The sequence below is a fragment of the Labeo rohita genome, chromosome 4, assembly GCF_022985175.1.
Source record: "Labeo rohita strain BAU-BD-2019 chromosome 4, IGBB_LRoh.1.0, whole genome shotgun sequence".
NCBI classification, from domain to species: domain Eukaryota; kingdom Metazoa; phylum Chordata; class Actinopteri; order Cypriniformes; family Cyprinidae; genus Labeo; species Labeo rohita.
In genome coordinates this window covers 41,499,541-41,513,558 of record NC_066872.1, presented here as the reverse complement: position 1 = coordinate 41,513,558, position 14,018 = coordinate 41,499,541, and the positions used below count along the sequence as shown (strand labels likewise).

Here is a 14,018-nt window from a genome sequence, read left to right as displayed (position 1 = left end):
TTGATGCAACCCAGTTAAACATTATTAAAACCAATGCATATTTTTATCTTGAAAGACAAAGGCGCCTGACATTAACTTTTCAGTTTTTAGCAAGAAAATATCGAACACATACAGTAATGGCGGCCTAATGAAAGTAAATTAAGAAGTCTGATATCTCAACTTTGGTTGTTAAACTAACCAAAGGAAATCAGATCCAAATAACACCAGACACTGTTTCATAACAGCGGAGCTAGAAATTATTAAATTTCCTAGTAGAGCATGAAAACATTTCCATCAAAGCTTTCACACTGTGCTGATTAAAATAAAATGAAACGGAGAGTTTGTTCGCACAGATGATTTTATTTTAGTGGTTCTATGAATTCCTAAAGCGAGAGACCTTTTAGTTTTATGGGTTGGGCTTGAGAAGTAATAGTTTTGGTTCCCCTGCTATTAAAGGGGAAGTTGACTTCCAGAATAAAAATTTACGGATGTACTCACCCCCAAGATGTTTATGTCTTTCTTTCTTCAGTTGTTTTTCAAAAAAACAATCAGGATTTTTCTCCATATAGTGGACTTCAATAGTGCCTCTGATTTTAAACTTCCAAACTGCAGTTTCAATGCAGCTTCAAATTGCTCTAAATGATCCCAGCCGAGGTGGGAAACATGCAATCTGTAATTGTGTGCAGTAGCTGACGCTCACGAAGTGTGCAAACGCTTTCTTGCACGCTGTTTTTCCGGTTTTACTTTTTGTGCAGTGAAAATAAGGGGTAATAAATGTATTCATCATACAGTGATGTATTTATTGTATTCACTTATGGATACCGCTAGTCAGTGATGACGTTCTTTAATAACATAAATGTTCTTTGCTGGTTTTCTTTAGCTGATTTTTGAATAACTAAGGAAATGAAAGCATTAGTAACTTACAATGTTTCTATAAAAATGTTATCATGTTAAACACAAATTAAGTCATATTGAAAACATTAGGTTGCTTTTAGCCTTATGCTGGAGTTGGTTCATTTGCCGGGAATGAAACTAAGTAAATAATTAAATAAATTAGCACGATAATATCGTGTATGGGCAATCTCACAGGCTGACGATATCGCCCAACACTAATTTATATGCTTTTTAAACTCAAACGCACGTTATTTCTAGGTCTGCCTGGTTCATGACAGTTAGGGTATGTCGAAAAACTCCCATCTCATTTCATCCTCCAACTTCAAAATCATCCTAGATTGCTGTTTTACCTTTTTTTGTGAAGGGATTTTGATCTTCTTTGCATTGTAAACGCTGGGTCGGTACTTCTGCAGCGATGTAGGACGATTTTAAAGTTGGAGAAGAAAATGAGATGGGAGTTTTTCGACATACCCTAACTGTCTTGAACCAGAATACAGAGTTCAGGCAGAGCGAGATGAGCGTTTGAGATTAAAAAGTATTTAAATAGTATATTTTTTAATGAAAATAACCAATCGATTTGTTAGATAAGACTCTTATTCCTCGTCTGGGATCATTTAGAGCCATTTGAAGCTGCATTCAAGCTGCATTTTGGACATTCAAACTAGGGGCACCATAGCAGTCGATTATATGGAGAAAAATCGTGAAATGTTTTCCTCAAAAAACACAGTTTCTTTACAACTGAAGAAAGAAAGACATGAACATCTTGGATGACAAGGGGGTAAGTACATTATCTGTAAATTTTTGTTCTGGAAGTGGACTTCTCCTTTGATGTTGAATGAATTTGGCGTTTGTTGTTTCATTGTTGATAATGTGTGTTTGTGTGGTTATTGATGTTTTTTAGAAACCTCTCAAGAACATTATTCTTTATCACTCTGACAGCAGGTGAGAGACTGAAGAGTAGCTAAGATAAAAATTAAGATAAATTATCAAGGCATCAAATGTCCTCAGTAATAATTCACTTTGATTGGTAGGTCTCCCTTGACAATTTATAGTCGTATATAAAGAACGTCACTCTGTGTCAAATTACAGTCTGCCTCTGTGTACTTAATGCTGTGAATGATAGCTTATGTGTTTTACTCCAATATGTCGTTTTTTTAGGTATTTTGCCAGCTTTGACTTCAGTTGGACGGAAAGAAACAAATCTGCTCCAGTGTTTCCCCTACTGATGTTTCTTTTACCCCATGCCTCAGATTAATTGGCGTACGCCACGGAGGAGGCTTAGCACTTTTGCATCTCACTGTCTGTGTGCCACGCAGATCTATGTAATTTAATTAGGGCGCACCTGCCAAACTAAAAAGTATTGACCTTGTAAGCCTGCCATGGTGCTTGTACGACTTTGTCTTCCTCCTGCTGACCCGTTTCCCTTCCCTCCCGCATGCTGGCTCAGAGATTATCACCTGGTTTGAAATGAGAGCTCGCTGCTAAGGCGTTCATTTGGATGCAGGACACATACGGCAGGAGGTGAATGACACTGTCCTGACCCGCTAGAGAAACGCTCCCATTTTTCGATATTTGGCGATTTGAGCGCTGATTGATGACCAGGGCTCGTACAGGCCGCTCAGAGCCGGGTGGGATGGTTGGGTTATGGCGAACTGGATGATGAAGACACGTGGGTGGTATATGAGAAGCTTTAGACCAGAACAACAACATGCAAAACACAACTTGTATGTACTGGCGACTAGCAGTACTGGTCTTTTTTTAGCTGACTTAGTAGGAGTTGGCAGTATGACCAATGGCAGTATGATATTATATCACTGTATGAGATCATTTTATGCCATTAGATATTACAGTATATTAATATTTAGAACTGAAACGAATAAATGCATATTAAGTACGGTATATTTATATTTATATTTATATTTGAAGCAAAATTTTCCAAAAAATAGTTTTTTGTAATATATATATTTGAAAATACACATTATGAATACACATAATAAAAATACATATAATAAGTTTAATATAATAAAATTCAAAATATTGAGAAAATTGCCTTTAAAGTTGTCCAAATGAAGTTCTTAGCAATGCATATTACTAATCAAAAATTACGTTTTTAAATATTTAGAGTAGGAAAGTTGCAAAATATCTTTATGGAACATGATCTTTACTTAATATCCTGATGATTTTTGGCATAAAAGAAAAATCTATAATTTTGACCCATACAGTGTATTTTTGGCTACGTAAGACTGGTCCAGGGTCTCACATTATGTGGATAATATAATTTAAATAATTTTTAAATTATTTAATTACAGTATAAGAATGTTTTATGCAATTTAAATATGCAACCATTTTTTTCGTATGTCATATACATGAGAAAAGGAAATATTGTCCAGTTTTTATATAAATATATATAATAAATTATGTCATGCCATTAAAAAAAGGTTGTGCTGCCAGTGGCGATGTGATCTTATAAAAATATGAAATAATAATTTAATAATTTAATTCTTTATTATTTGTAATTAGATGTCATATTTATCTATGTTTGCATATTATTATAAATTATTATATGTATCATAAATTAAAAATATGTATATTATATACATATATATATATATATATATATATATATTTATATATATATATATGTATTTGTAGTTAGATATCATATTTATGTATGGTTATATATTATAAATTAGTAAAAAGAGGTATTTGTTAATGAGTAACCCAGTGAATTAAATACTTTATAAGAACAATATTTAATACATGGAACAGTATTTTTATTAATATTATTATGTTTTATTATTATGGTCTTTTTGTTATTTTGGACTTTGGTGAATGTAAACCAAAAGATACAATTATTCATGATATGCATAGTTTATTTGTAACACTCCAGAAATGAAAATTATAAGATATATGTGACCCTGGACCACAAAACCAGTCATAAGATTCAATTTTTTTGAAACTGATACTTATACATCATCTAAAAGCTGAATAAATAAGCCTTCCATTGAAGTATCGTTTGTAAGGATAGGACAGTATTTGGTTGAGATAAAACTATCTGAATATCTAAAATCTGAGGGTGCAAAAAAATCTAAATATTGAGAAAATCACCTTTAAAGTTGTCCAAATGAAGTCCTTAGCAATGCATATTACTAATCAAAAATGAAGTTTTGATATATTTGCCGTAGGAAATTTACAAAATATCTTTATGGAACATGATCTTTACTTAATATCCTAATGATTTTTGGCATAAAAGAAAAATTGATCATTTTGACCCATACAATGTTTTGTTGGCTATTGCTACGAATACACCCGTGCTACTTAAGACTGGTTTTGTGGTCCAGAGTCACATATGATGGTCATTTTCAATCTAAATTCTGATTGGATGAAATAGCCAGGTGCACACCTGTAATCACACATTACTTAATTCCTAAGCTAAATTGCAGTATTGCTCTGCATATTATAACTGAAAGCAGTGCAAATTCACCTTTGGTTGACACATTTCATTGTACTACCCAGGTGTCATTAGTTTCATATATTTTGTAGGTTGTCTTTCAGTTCTAGTAAACTTGAGTGCTTAATTACGGTCATCCAGTGACACAACAAACCAAAGCACCTGTGCTGGAAGAGAACAAAAAACGCCCATGATTAATTGTGCCCTGAAATAGGTTTCTTAGTAGAGATGAGAAAAAGACAGACTTGAAAACGATGGGAGTCTTTGTACGGAGCCTTTGGTACATCCATAATGAATTCCTTTGAGGAGACATGACGAATGGATTGTCCTGTGGCTTTTGTGCTAATGTTCTGGATGTTAAATACTTAACAGAGCTCAGATGCCGGCCGAGACGATGGGCGACGGGTCTCATGACTCATGGCTGGACAACTGAACGAGGGACGCTGTGAAATGACTTCAAGGTAAATTTCTTCTTCAGAGCATCTGGAGGTGTTCTTCATAATTAGTTGCTCTGTTTTCTGGTGTATATGCAAAATAGCTATTGTTTCCTCTCAGAATCTGAGAGTTGTGGGTCAATTTTCAAGAATTCAATTAATCTGAGAGTAGCTTGATTGCCTTTTAATCCAATTATACCTCAGAATTTCATTTCTTTCTTTCCCATATTCCCATCTCTAGGTGAATGAAGCTCACTGCCCTAGTTCCAATCTGGTGCGCTGTCAAATCTAAATGGATTTTATGATCAATGGTTTTGAGACCAAACCACTTTATTTTCTTGTTTTGTTTGTGTTCTGTCTGGTGTTTTTTTTTTTTTTTTTTTCCTTTTTTCATTCTTTTACAAAGATAAATTACACAGAAGCGATCGCGCTCCTTTTTCTGCCACCGCAAACTCTGAATTCACCCCTCGAGTGCAGGCCTCTGTCCGAGGAACCAAAATCCAAAACCATTTCATGGGCCAGTGCCTGGCTGGTTACAACGGGACCTTTTTTTAACCTCTCAAAGGCTAACGTGTGGCCAATCCAGCAAAACATCTTACATCTTCATTTTCTATGTACATTATGAGTTCACATCTCCGAAAATATTGAAGGCAGTTTTCAAACAGACATTATCTTTATTAACAAACCCCATATTTGAAGCCTAAACAAGTATATTCTCACCTAAAAAAAACTCTTAAAACAACATTCTGTGACAAATATATATAATATGTATATGTGCCTAGTATTGTATTTAACTGTAATTAAACTTAAACTGTATCCCCACTGAAATATAACGACATTTGTGTGTCATATATGTTAAAGTATACTGCACAAATTTATGTCAACACCATTTTATTTGCATTGTTTTTGGACAGAAGCAATGGATTTCTCCTTATTTGAAAATTTAATCTATCTGTCAGAATGGCTTTATATGCAGATTATCCAGATTATATCTGAATACCATATTTCTAGGAGCGCAAACAGTTTGTTTTCTTCATGATGAGTGTTTTTTTTTTTGTTGTTGTTGTTGTTGGTTGGCAAATCAGATTTTTTAATGCCATGAAGTTGTTTATTTATTCATTCATTTATTTATTTATGCATGCATGCCACGGATACGAAATATAATTAGGCAGAGAGACCCCTGCCTAAAATATATTGTGAAAGATTATAAATATTTATTTATTTATGCACGCCACGGATACAAAATATGATTAGGCAGAGAGACCCCTGCCTGAAATATATTGTTGAAGATTATAAATATTAATTAATTAATTTATTAATTAATTTATTTATTTATGCCGCGGATACAAAATATGATTAGGCAGAGAGACCCCTGCCTAAAATATATTGTGGAAGATTATAAATATATATATATGTATGTATGTATGTATGTATGTATGTATGTATTTATTTATTTATTTATGCCGTGGATACAAAATATGATTAGGCAGAGAGACCCCTGCCTAAAATATATTGTGGAAGATTATTATTTATTTATTTATTTATTTATGCCACAGATTATAAATATTATAAATATTTCATTTAGATTATAAATATTTATTGGAAATAAATTGTGGATGAATATAAATAAATAAATAAATATTTATTTATTTATTCATTGCATGTCATGGATTATACATATTATAAATATTTAATTTACATTATAAATATTTAACGGAAATACATTGTAAAAAAAAATTATAAATATTTTATTTATTGCATAAATGCATCCCATGGATACAAAATATGATTAAGCAAAGAGACCTTCCTCAAATATATTGTGAAAGATTATAAATATTTATTTATTTATTTATCTGTTTATTTATGTGGATTTATTATTGACATTTTTTTTAAGTTAACACTAAATCACTAGTTAATCTATATATATCTATATCTATATCCATGTATATATGAATGTATATGTATATGTTTTTATAGAATAATGTGAATTATTGAATTATATTTGTATTATTATTAAATATTTTAACTGAAGTTGACACTAAATCAAAACATAAAATGCTGTCAGTATAATGTTGGGTAGAAAAATAATTGATCAACTGCATGATTTTTTTTTTATTATTATTATTTTTTCTTTTTTTCATATATATATATATATATATATATATATATATATATATATATATATATTTTTTTTTTTTTTTTAATATTATTTTTTATATTTATTTATTTTTTAATACATTATTTACAATTATTCATTGTCACATTTATTTTATTATACATATTTTCATATGTTTTTTTCCACAGAGAAACTAGTACCCCCCCGCAACCTCGTAGAAGGTCCCGGGCCCCAGTTTGAAAGCACCTGCAATAAGGTATGAAGTTACAGAGCAAGAGACTCACCCCAAACAAATGCTAAACACAGAGATATTCATGCAGCCGTGGTTATAATTTCTGGGCCATATGCATTGTCTTTGTTCAGTCCTTTGTGTATTTGTTGTCGGGTTGGTTATTGGAATTATTATTAGAAACTATCAGTGCGGTTCAAAATCTGAAACCATTAGTGTCTTAAATTGCATTTTTCTAATTTAATATTGTTTTTCCCATTATAAGTTACATTATCAGCATGAGAATTTAAATGAAAACTTGCACTGAAAAATAAACATTAATTTCAGAATGTCTCAGTATGTGGTTTGTAACTCTTTAGCTCTTATGCTTCAGTGAAAACAGGAAACATTTACATTTTTGAAAATACTAAACCTTTCTCGTTGTTCCCAGGTTTAAATGCAAAACCGTTTTCAATGTGTGCTTTTGCACCTCACTGTACATACTTCAAAACACATGAATAAAAGCAGCTTTTTGGCTCTTTAACTAATGCATGAACAAAATATAGTGCCATGCACAAATTGCTTGATAAAATGAGGAAGTAAAAACAGTCATCAAATTGTTAGCATAAACGCTTTCCTCATGGAGTGATTGCATGGAGTGCATTTCTGCTAAGAGGACTGTTTTCAGGGTAGAGAGACGGCAACATTTCAATGGTTTCACTGTTTCCATGGTGACGCAGACTTCAGCCTCGCTTTCGCTGTTGTCATGAAGCTCTCTGCCCTCGCTCGGGGTTCACAGTCCACATGAAAGCATCAGGAGAGGATTCTTGGCTGTTTCAGGGAGGGATGTCAACAGACTAATAATTGGGCCATCACGCCCTCGGTGAACGCACACTGACTGTTTCCTCAAAGCAAATTACATCTACAATTCTCTTTGTTGGAAGGTTTTACCACAGTGACGGTTGTAAACTGTCAACGTTTTTTTGTTAGATGTCAACGCGTCATGCGGTTCCTTCTAAAACGAGCAGCTGATGATATAGTATCGCTGGCGTTCGTTTGGCCAGTCAAATTATTATTATGAAGCCTTCTCTGTGCACAGTTGAAATGGTTTTAATTACTCTTTCTAGATTTCTGGCATGCAGAAGGTGTAAACACCAAGCTATGGCAGCTCTGTCATGCTAATCAGCATGCTTGCTTTCTGTCCGCCGTGCATGTGAATCAACAATCAACGTTTGACGTGTGATATTGTTTCCTGTGATTTCCTGTTTGTTTATGCTGCCTCTGTGTCATTTAAAAGTGTAAGTGCACCGTATATATGTCACATAGATGTGTGCCTGTAGCTTAATTAGCAGAAAGTAGTGTTAGCAACACCAAGTTATGGGTAAAAATTAACCATGGTTTTATTGTAGTAAAAGTGTAATATCCATGTTTTTTTGGCGTATTGATTAGCATTTGTTCCATGGTTAAACTATGGTTGGTATAGCAAAACCATGGTTAATTTGTGATTACCATGAGTAAACTGTAATAACTATGATTTTTTTTTGTTTGTTTTATTTATGGTAAAACCATGCCCTGCTGAAAAAAACAAAACAGAAATTCAAATGGTTTCCACTACAAATACTGTTGCAAACATTACAAACCATCAACTTTTAACCATTAAAGCCATTAAAAGTGTTTTTTCTGTTTTGGGACATATCCCAGTAGGATTTAGTGGTTTTAACAAACCACCAGTAGAAGGTGACCAATTACCAGTGAAAACCCACAGGGTTCATTACAGTTTTCATTAAAACCAATTCAAGTCCCATTATTACCAGTAAAACCATTTTGTGATGGTGTCTATTGTTTTTTTTCAGCAGGGTGGTTCATTTTTGTAAGGGTTGATTTAGGGAGTCCTTAAATTTATCAAATTTATGCATTGAACGCAATGTGAGCTCTATATTAAACCAGTCTAAGTTGGTTTGCTGGTCTATTGACTAGTTCTAGAGAGATTGTTGGCTTTGTAGCCATTAGCCAACCACCTTGACCAAGATAGGAAACCATGTTAACCCTTGATTTGTGCTGAAAATCCTTTACCTAATTTTGTTTTCCCAGTCAAAAATGACCAGCTTTTTAAAAATTGCTTGAAATATCACCAGATCTTGGATTCTATCTTTTGTGTTTGAATTAGCACATGTTTTTGTATTTCTTTTTGGAACTAATTGATCATAGGCCTCTCAGAGCACCTCAGATTGAAAAAAAAAAACAACAACATTATTTTTGGATAGTTTTGCCAATGTTTACTCAAAAACTGAGGTGCATAAATTCAGATCAAGGAGGCCTATGATCAGCCAGCCCCAACAAGAAATACAAAACCAATACATAATGAGAGACTTTTAGTCCAAGCCCAAGTTCTGGTTCAATGTGATAACATTAACTACCATTTTTAGGAAAAGGAAAAATGTCCCAGTCACTTTTTCTTGGGTAAATAAACACTATCAGGGAAAAAACAAAACAAAAAAAAAAAACAATTATATTGTATATTTTTAAATAAACAATGTGATTAATGTGTTTTTTAACGGTCACAGTTGCAGAGATTTATTTTAAGAGTTTTACTTTAAAGCTGACTACTTCCTAAAAACTCCTACAGATCATTTTTTTAATGCCATTTCAAGTCTTATTTTGATGTAACAGATTGGTTATATCTAAGTGTGTGAGTTGTTTACTTACTTTTTTTAATTTGTCGTCCCATTAACGCCATTATATAGTTTATTCAGACTGATTTGCGAATACAGTCCGTGCGCAAACACAGGAGGCGGGATTTACCACATTAACCAATCACAGCTGATCATAACCAGTCATATCCAATCATATTGCAATGGAGGCATTGCTTCCTCTCACATGATTTTTCCCCATTCAATTCATTTATTACCTCCCAGTAAACTCACCGTACACTTTAGGGGGTCTGTTAAAACTCAGTGGGCTCAGGGGAGGTGAGAGAGAAGTGAACTCCCGCTGTAACTTTACCTGCTGGTATCGCTGTTGGACTTTTTACACTTCTTAATGTTTTGTAATATTGCCGTTGTTTTATTTCTGTACTGCAATTTTTTTTTTTTTCTCTGACACTGCCTCCCTTGACTCCTTGGAGGAAACTCCCCTGGTAGAAACCAACCCAGATATGCATATTCAACCATAATTGACTTTTCATCTGTATGCCCATAGGCTAGTAATGCTAGTTAGGTCAGCCTTTACCAGGTGGTAATTCTGATTGACCATTGCTGTTCTGGTTTGAACAAGATATTCTTGTTCAAGCAGCCCAGCAGGAAGCAAAGCATGCTGGGGACGCAACATATGCTGGTGATTTTTCACTGGTCTTTTCTGTAGGGGTTGTGCTGGCTCTGTCGAAAGTGGCAGCAAGCCCACAGCTACAAATGCGTTGTCCATCATAATCGCAGCGCCATCCCAGAATTCCCTCCACGGCCCGGTCCGCAGGACCTCTGCTGCTTTCCTTCCATGAATCATGTCCAACTGCGTGGTAAACAACCTATTAAGTGACCTATTTGTCCGTGGCCGGTTCTGCTAGCTCACTCACGGCAATTACTTTGGCTGAACGTCTGCGGCACTTCAGAATGCTTCGCTTTCAAATCGATGACCGCACCCCTCCCTCTTGGAGAAAAGGCACTCTACTGTAATATTAAGATTACATAAAGTGCTCCAAGACTGGACTGTGAATGTATAGAAGAAGATTCTAAAGCATTAGATCTATTTAAGTCACCAACATACAGTTTTGATGTCTACGTTTGATGTCACTATTTTAGATGACGCTTGATGGATATCGATGCTTAGCAGTCAAGTGTTACACGGCGGAAGGGTCTTACGGTTACACTGAGAGTCGCGCAACCGCACGCGTGTCAGTTCCATTTAGTTATGAAGATCGTAGTTGTACATTTCCTGCAATTGAGCCGTCAGCACCTGTCAATCAGGGGAAATGAACGACACTGCTGATTGCACTGCTGGTAATTACAGAGTGCAGGGAAAGCGCTGCTGTGTCAGAGAAGTGGGTTATTTTTAAGCATGCATTTCTTCTGTACTCCAGAAAAAACTTACAGGTAAAGATGTCTAAGATTTCTGAGGAAATAATCCTTGCAAAAAGCAATAAAATGATATAAATATGGTCAAAAGTACAGTTTTTGTTTGTCAGCTTGAGAAGTTGCAATGCAAATTACTACTTACTATTTCATTTGTAAAACTGAGGTTACACTCTTACAAATAAAGGTTATTGGCATTGATGGTTCCATGAAGAACCTTAAACATCCATGGAGCCTTCAGGTTTTTTATAGTCGAAAAAGGTTCTTTAAAATTTTCAAATGGTTCTTTTAGGAACTTTGGGGAACCAAATATGGTTCTTTTATGGCATCACTGCAAAAACGCACTTTTGGAACCTTTATTTTTAAGAGTGTGTGTCCATTTCTATCTGTTTGCTGTGCCTTGTGAAATCGGTGTGTTTTAGTCCACGTCTGTTAGTTTTGAGGCCATTAGTATGCTAGTATAGTCTGAAAGTTGACAAAATCCACTTTTCAAATTTGAGTTTCTCAAAATGTGAGATGAGGAGGTGATGGAATTGAGAAATGACACATCAGAAAGACTCATTTTGAATTACCAGGTGAATGTCTTTGGATGGTCATTTGGATTCTGTTAGTGAGTCGTCTACTTTAATAACTACGTTCTTGCTGGTGGGAGGATGAGAGGCGAAAAAGAAAGCGAAAAATCGATTTGATCAAAACAAGATTTGGCGGTTTGGAAGAGCAGAGAATACCAAATTTGAAAGGAGAGACTTTTTAAAGTTAAAGCGTGTAATTTCTGTGCTGCTAACATCACCAGAGGAGAACGGCAAAAGTGTCTGTTTTTAAACAGAGAAAATGTTTTAATAAAGAAGAAATTACACATCTCCCGGGTCTGAATGTTCGCACTGGGCCCGTTTTGAATACTCAAACATGTTTACCATTCAATCACTGTTGATTTTCTCTGAAAAATGTTTGATTTTTGATTCGTTTTGGCAGAAATGTATGAAATGTGAGTCAGCTGTAGCACCACATGGGCTGCTGATTAATTGATGACTCAGGCTGTTCTCCAGAGCTCGCAGTCCGAGGAGATTCGATTCCATTGTGGCCACTTCATTTGTATGACAGAACAAGATTCATTCTTATCAATTAGTCACTTTTAATAATCATTTGTACATGTGAATACACTGAAGTTTTAGTCAATGGCTAAACAACTTCTATTAATGGCTAAAGAACAAATTCTATTAACTGTGCATGATTTGTATGGCATGCCCGCTTTTAAAAATCCAATTTCCAATGGATTTTGAATATTCAGTTTCACTCAGACTGACATTGCATTATGCCATTTCATATTAACTTTAATAAAGGTAAAAGACGGCACCCACGCGCACACGCTATCAGAGATGCTGCAAGCCTTTGTTTTCCCTCCTGAGAGACGTTCAGTTTTATTGGAGCGAACGTTTTAGATGATAATTAATCTCTTTGCTTTTCATACCATAACACCTTTCTGCATGTTGTAACTCTTGGTGTCACCCGCACAGCAAGAAATTGTGGCTACAAGTCATCCTAATGCAATTAGCACATCTTTTTTTAGCCATAATTTGATGTTTGGGTGCCCTTTGAATGAAATTCCTTGACTTGGCTTCCTGTGCTTAAGTGTGTGTAGAAAGGTTTCCACTGGCTTCAATTAATGTCTCTGCCCTTTGTACATAAATGTCTGAATATTAATCACAGTCAAACACTTGTCTTTCTCATGCAGAGCATGCACATGTCCAGGGAAGAGAGCTGTAGAGAACCACGTGCCATTTCCTCTCGGAATCCCTCTCCAGTCATGCACCATAAGTGAGGTACTTCTTAAATGCATAAAACATCTCTGCCCATTAAAACCGTGATTCTTCCACTAGCAATTTTGTCTGAGAGGTCTAAATACAATTTGAATGAAATGATGGTACCATCTAGAAGTCATTTACATGCTAGAAGTGCTTTATAGAAACTTCAGTGGAGATTTTTCGTGATAATCTTTTAAAGTTTAACGTCTGCCCCTAAAACTAACTTCTCTTATATGAATTATGATGGTTTAATGGTTCAGCTGTAATTTCACTTCTTGGCAGGCTTTTTTTAAAAATTCCATTCTGCAAATAACAAAAGCTTCTTGAAGATAAGTTCAGCTATTTCTAAGTTTCTTTATATGTAAGTCTATGGTATTTTTTCCACCAGTTTTATCATCTGCCAGGTGAAAATGGCAAGTCTGATTGCTCGCCTGATGAGTTTTCTGAAATTGTTGACACATTTATAAATGTCCACATGCATTTGTTGGACCCCGCTGGTTGTCTTTGATTTTGCTGTGTCACATAGGGACATAGGAGTAATCCTTTCGGATTTAATAATTTAATCCTAGCCACCTCATGAGGAGATGTCTTCAGTGTCTAATTTAGCCGTGCGAAGGAGAAAAACCTAATTTTTCCTTCTCCTCTAATTGATTTTTATGACGTCCCCTGATTTGTTCATCTACAGAGCCAGCGCCCAGCAGATATATTTGCCATGCAAAGAATTATCAGACGTGTGCGGGTGAATTACGGCAGTCGGTCTCTGGCTTAATCTATAAAAACATGATTTTGTACACAAGGCTTACACAGATTTCCCCCAACGTTGTCACTGATTACACTTCAACCCAAAAGCTTTCTTTTGTAGCTGCTCGATGGCCAAACACACATCCGTAAGTGAAAATGTTAATTCTGAATGTGATACTAGCATCTCAGATCTTTGTAAGTTTGATTCATTTGACAAAACTGAGTAGGCGGAAGCACAAATTGTGAGCTTTTAAATGGAAGTCATCAAGGAGACAAAGACCAGATCCACTGCATCTGCGGTAAGCGCTAAGATGACACAACCTTGTGTC

The 14,018-nt window shown here is 34.9% G+C and overlaps 1 long non-coding RNA gene across 1 annotated transcript in view; it reads left to right on the top strand.

Moving 5' to 3' along the window:
• LOC127164440 (uncharacterized) overlaps positions 1–12,967 on the top strand; it is a 60,659-nt gene extending 47,692 nt beyond the window's left edge. Inside the window, exons 5-7 of the long non-coding RNA XR_007827646.1 lie at positions 4,697–4,785; positions 7,063–7,130; positions 12,879–12,967. This is a non-coding gene — a long non-coding RNA (uncharacterized LOC127164440). The remainder of the gene's footprint in view (positions 1–4,696; positions 4,786–7,062; positions 7,131–12,878) is intronic.
• Positions 12,968–14,018: the final 1,051 nt, after the last annotated feature.